Below are 6,000 nucleotides of genomic sequence, written 5' to 3'. Positions count from 1 at the left end.
TGCAGGTACTGTGAACAAAATGTCAATGGATCTTCACATGGAAATAATGAAATTATTTGTGGCTCTAATACTTCTTCACCAATCATTGAGAGTCCACAATCATCTGTGATCTCATCTCATGAGATTTGATCAGAGTCTCCTACTCATATGGATACTCAACAAGAGTTTGCAACTCCCGCTGAAGATAGTATGAGTACTGAAAAATTGACAATCAATGAAAAATTTAAGGCAGAGTGCCAATATTGTTTTAACTACCTTGTTAGGGAAAGTAGAATGGGGACCAAGCATCTACATGATCATTTTAAGAGATGCCCTAAGTGAAAGTACAGTGATATTAAAGATATCAGGCAACAAGTTTTGGTGAATCAACAAAATAATCTTGATGAGAAAATGAGTTTGATTGCCTATCACTTTGATCAGGAAATAGCAAAGAGGGAACTCGCGATTATGATTATCTTGCATGAGTATCCTCTTTCTACGGTTGAGCATGTTGGGTTTAGAAGATTTGTTGCTTCATTCTAACCTATGTTTAAGATGGTTTGTAGAAATACAACAAAGAGTGAGATCTTCAAAATCTATGAGCATGAGAGAAAAGGTGACGAAGAAATTAGATAAGAATCTAGTTAATTATAGTTGTCATAACAACTGATATGTGGACATCAAGTAACAAAAAGAGGGGGTTTATGGTTGTAACAACACATTTGATTGATGACTTGTGAACTTTACACAGTCAAGTGATGAGGTACATCTTATCTTCCATGTTTATTTGTTGGATTTCTTTAGTTTGAAAAATTGTTGCAAGTTTGTTGAATACTTATTTAAATTGGTTTCAGATTTATCTACGTGCCTTCTCCATGTACGAAGGAGGTTCTTTCCGATTCACTTCTTTATTTTTTGTTGGAATGGAACATTGATCCGAAGTTGTCGACAATGACAATGGATAATTGTAAAACAAATGATGCCATGGTTAGAATTATTTTGGAGAAGCTTCAATGGAGTTCATTTATGTTGTGTGGGTCCTTGTTGCATATGAGGTGTGCGGTACATATTCTAAATTTGATTATTCACGATGGATTACCTATAGTAAAGGAAGCAATTGAAAAAATTCGGGACAATGTTGTGTTTTGAACAGCATCGACAAAGAGAAGATAAAAATTTAGAGAGACAACGTTATAGTTACATATAAGAAAAGATAAAGAATTGGTACTTGACTGCAAGACTCGTTAGAACTCTAACTATATGATGTTTTCTAGTGCTTTAATGCACAAGGATGTTCTCTTTTGCTTAAAGCAACGTGACTCATCCTATGATTGCATGTTAAGCGAGGAGGAATGGGAGGTTGCAGGAAATATTTGCAAGAAGCTAGAGTTGTTCTTCAATGTGACTAAATTGTCCTCAGGTACTACATATCCTACTACTAATTCTTATTTTCTAAAAGTTTGTGAGATTAAAATAAAATTGATGGAGTGGTGTTTGAGTTCTAATGTTGTGATTAAGGAAATGACATTTCACGTGTTTGAAAAATTTAATTGTTATTGATATGTCATTAGTGGGATCATGGGTATTGTAACTATCCTCGATCCTAGATATATGATGATGTTGTTGGAATTATACTTTCCTATGATTTATGGTGACGAGGTAGATGATCCGATTAGGAGGATTATAGGAACTTATAAGGATTTGATGCGTGAATACAGTTCCTAAAATATGGACAAGGATGGTGACTCTTTTTCAAACATCATCTAATATTACAAATGTGACCAAGAAAGAGTCTTTTAAGCTTTAACTAATTTGCTAATAGTGGAAAAAAGGGTACAATTGAAAATGTAAAACCAGAGTTACACCACTATCTTGAAGATGATGCATTGCTTCGGTCTAATGATTTTGATATCCTGTCTTGGTGAAAAACTAATGGATCCAAGTATCTAGCTTTGCTACGTATTGCACGGGATATTCCAGCCATTCTTGTATCTACAGTTGCTTTAGAGTATGCCTTCAACACTAATGGTCGATTGTTGAGTCCACATCGTAGTAAACTTCATGCGAAGATAGTGGAGGCATTGATGTGTGCCCAAAATTGGTTATAGAATGAAATTTCAACAAATAGAGGTATGTAAAATTATTATGTAAATTAGTTGAAAGCTGTTTAATTGAGTTTATCTTATTTTGTAATGTGTTTTTGGTGTTAGGTTCTTCATTAATTAAACTACAAATGTATGGAAGTACAATTCAAAATATTCTTGATGATTGTAATGATGAAGAAGGAGAAGAAAGTGATGTAACCATACTTGATTGAGTTTTTCATGCTTGGGGTGTTACTTTGATATTGTTGAACTTGTCTATTTTGGATGTTTGGTGTTGTAACTTTAATTTTATTGAATTTGTTTATTTTGGGTGCTTGAGTTATGTAACTTTGATTGTAGTAGTTTATTTTTGATGCTTGGATTAACTATTTTGGATGATTGTAGCAACTTTGATTGTAGTAGTTTAGTTTAGATGTTTATTTTGGATACTTCGAATCTTAGATTAAGTAATATGAATGATTGTAGTAGTTTAGTTTGAATGTTTATTTTGGATGCTTGGATTAAGTAGTTTGATGATTGATTAAATTAAAAATATTTATTTGTTGGATTATTTTGATTATATATGTTTATTTCATTATTTGTATTTGACGTCAAATCAGATCGAGTGGGATTTGTGTGGCCTATGATCTAGGCGGGGATCTGCGGGGACCCGTGGGTTATAAAAGGGATGGGTGTAAGTACTCTCCCACGAGTCTCTTATATGGCTCCTCTCGTTCAAATTTCTGTATAGGTTGTTCTCCTTCTAGGGTCTTATGTAAGTACTACAGCGCTATAGTGGCTTCCTTCTTATAATCCTCTATGCTTTTTTTATTGAATTGTGATTTGGTGAATGTTGATTTCCTATGGCAAGATTGTTGGACGATGTGGTCTCGCTTTACCCTGATAGAGGAGGGCAAAAAATTGTTTGAGCCGGATTTGTTGAAAGAAACTAAGGATGTGTTTTCATTTTGTCTCTTGGCAATGGTTCTTACAGATATACCTTTTAGTTTTGATGGGTCATTGATATGGATTTAATTGCAAGCGCACAAATCGCACAAGTAATAAAAAGATGAGTAAATTATCATTCCCACGAGGACATGTTGGCAATCAAAATCAATGTCAAAACAAGCAACAACTATGTAAATTGGGGAAAAGGATTCAAGATTGGTTTTGTTTTTAAACTAAACTAAAGCAAAAAACAAAATAGCAATTAAGTAAACACAAATGTAATCAACGATGGGAGCACTAGGGTACTTAATTTTACCTCACCTATTCAATTCAACTCCCTTGGTCTCTTAATCCCTAATTCCTCTCTCAATAATAACAATCGGTCTCCCTAGCATATCCAATGCTCTATGTCTAGTCACACCGGAAGTATCTCTGTCTCTAATCCCTGTTATGTCTAACAATTGGATTCAAAAGACAAAAGCCCATTAAGATTTGTGGATTAACCATTTAGCGATTGTATGGGTCACGTCCCTATGTTTCTATGGTTCATGCAACCTATGTCATCTATGGCTTGAGGCAAATGCTAGAAATCTCCTTTCGATCTCAATCTAGGCAACAAATCATTTAGATGGTGATCAAGCATCCAAAAGCATTAAGCACACCCATAGACAATCAATAAGAAAGAGAAATCAAGAAATAAGGAAACCAAGTTTATTGAATCTTCAAGGTTTGGTTACATTAAGACCCTAGTAAAGAAATCTAGCCACTCATAGAGTCAAGATACATCATCAAGCAATGGAAATCAACCATAAAACTAAGATAAAAGAGGAGAGAGAAAACCCCCTTGTGAACCCTCTTCTTCTCCAAGCTCCAATGGCGGCCTCCAAGATAGAGAATGAATCCCAGCTCTAAGAACACACCCAAAAACCCTATTTTATGCCCTTTTATGTTTCCTCAAACTCTTATGTCGTTTCCCAAACAAGTAGGGGTCGTTTTGGCTCAAAAACACGTGAATTCAGAATTTTTTCACGAAACTGCGCGTGCTGTGAATAGTAACTCCTATCAATCGGACATTGGTCCGATCGATCGGAATTGCAGTCTGTCTCCATGAGTTTTTGGGTATTTTGGCGGGTCCGATCGATCGGGAATGACTTTCGATAGATCGGACATTACTTCTGGAGTCCAAATCTTCATTTTACACTATTTTCCTTCATTTCTTGCCTTGGCTCCTACTATATGCAAATATAGCTTTCTTAGGCAATATCAACTCCTAATGAACTCAAAATGGGATGAATTTATGTGTAAAGGATGCACAAGTATATGTATATATTTGGCACATCAGTCATATCGACCATAGTGGGATCTTGGAAATCACAGCAAGGGGTTGAGGGTCGTGAAGTTGGCAATAAATTGATCTTGTTTCATTTTAGGTGTAGAGGCGAGAGGGATTGGGTTCTCCTCAATGGTCCCTGAAATTTTGAGAATTAACTTGTCCTCCTTCAAGAAATCGATGGTGAGGAGCAAACTTTATCAATTGAGTTCCATGAGGCGACGTTTTGGGTCCAGATTCATGATCTCCTACTCTGTGCAATGAGTGAAAAAAATGGACATATAGATTTGTTCAGCAATTGAAAAAGTGGTTTTGGTGGATAGGGTAGTTGATGGTATGGCATTGGGGAAATTCCTTTGGGTGAGAGTGACTTTGGAACTAATAAGCCTCTTTGGTGGGGGCAGAAGATTTTTGTTTGGGGATAAAGGGGCATATGGGTTCCTTTTCTTTATGAAAGACTCGGTGATATTTGCTACTATTGTGGCAGGTTGGACCACGGGGGGGAAAATTGTCTTGTGAAACTGCGACAATGACAATAAACGAGTATTGTGAAGCATGAGTGTGGTTCTTGTATGAGGGTCAAATTTTCTTGTTTGCATTCTACAACCAATTGAATTGCATCGAGAGGACGAGGGGGTACTTTCCAAGTAAGAAGTGACGATGGGGGAAGCTAGAAAAGGGCTGAAGGTGGGGTATTAGGGTTAAAGTAAGTCTTGGTGTCTATTGTGCACTCAGATAATACCCCAAACTCTATTTGGATGGTTATGAATGAGGGTATTAGCAGGCCAAACAGTGTAGGGGGTTTTTGGGTGGTCCAAACTTTGTTTCTATGACTAATGGTCAGATTGGGTCTATGGATGATGGGCAAATTGTGAGTGTGACGGATGGTCATCAATGGGTGGTTGTGGATGGTAGTGAAACTATGATTTCTCCAACTCTAGATGATGAATTTTTTTATAGATAAAGGGGTTACAAATACGGATGTGGAATGTCCTCTGGAGCACCAAATGCTCGATTCTTAAAAGGTGTAGGAGATAATTTGGAAACCTACAATAAGTCGTTGGAAGAAAAGAGCACGAGGTCCTCAGGATGATGGTTCAGATGACATACCTATGGGTAATAATATTATTTTGACTATTGGAGAGAAGCGAAAGGATTCTATGGATTTAGATGTAGTTCAGTCTCAAAAGCCATCGAAACTTCATTGTTTTGAGGAGGTGCGAGTTCTTGGGGAAATTATTGGGGAGAGGTTGCCGGGCAACCCAATCCGTCGTCATGATTATTCTAAGTTAGAATTGTCAGGGTCTTGAGAACGACCTGAAGTTCATGAATGTGAAGATGGAGAGAGTTCGGTTTAAATTGGGTTTCGAGAATATGCTGATGGTTGATTATGTGGGGTGTCCTATTCTTTGGCCGGAAGAGGTGACATTATCAGTCAATCCTTCTTAAGGTCACATATTGAAATGAAAGTGTTTGAGGGATATGGTGGTAACCAGTGGAGACTTATTGATTTTTAGGGGAATTTTTGAGGTTTTGCGAAGGACAGAGTCGTGGGATCTTTTAGAACTTTCTGAGATCGCAATCTTCTCTTCCATGGGTTTGTATTGGAGATTTTTAATATGAGAAATGAAAAAGAAGGGTAGAGCTCTCAGGGAGTAG

The sequence above is a fragment of the Tripterygium wilfordii genome, chromosome 10, assembly GCF_013401445.1.
Source record: "Tripterygium wilfordii isolate XIE 37 chromosome 10, ASM1340144v1, whole genome shotgun sequence".
NCBI classification, from domain to species: domain Eukaryota; kingdom Viridiplantae; phylum Streptophyta; class Magnoliopsida; order Celastrales; family Celastraceae; genus Tripterygium; species Tripterygium wilfordii.
Note: the sequence above shows the minus strand (reverse complement) of the source record.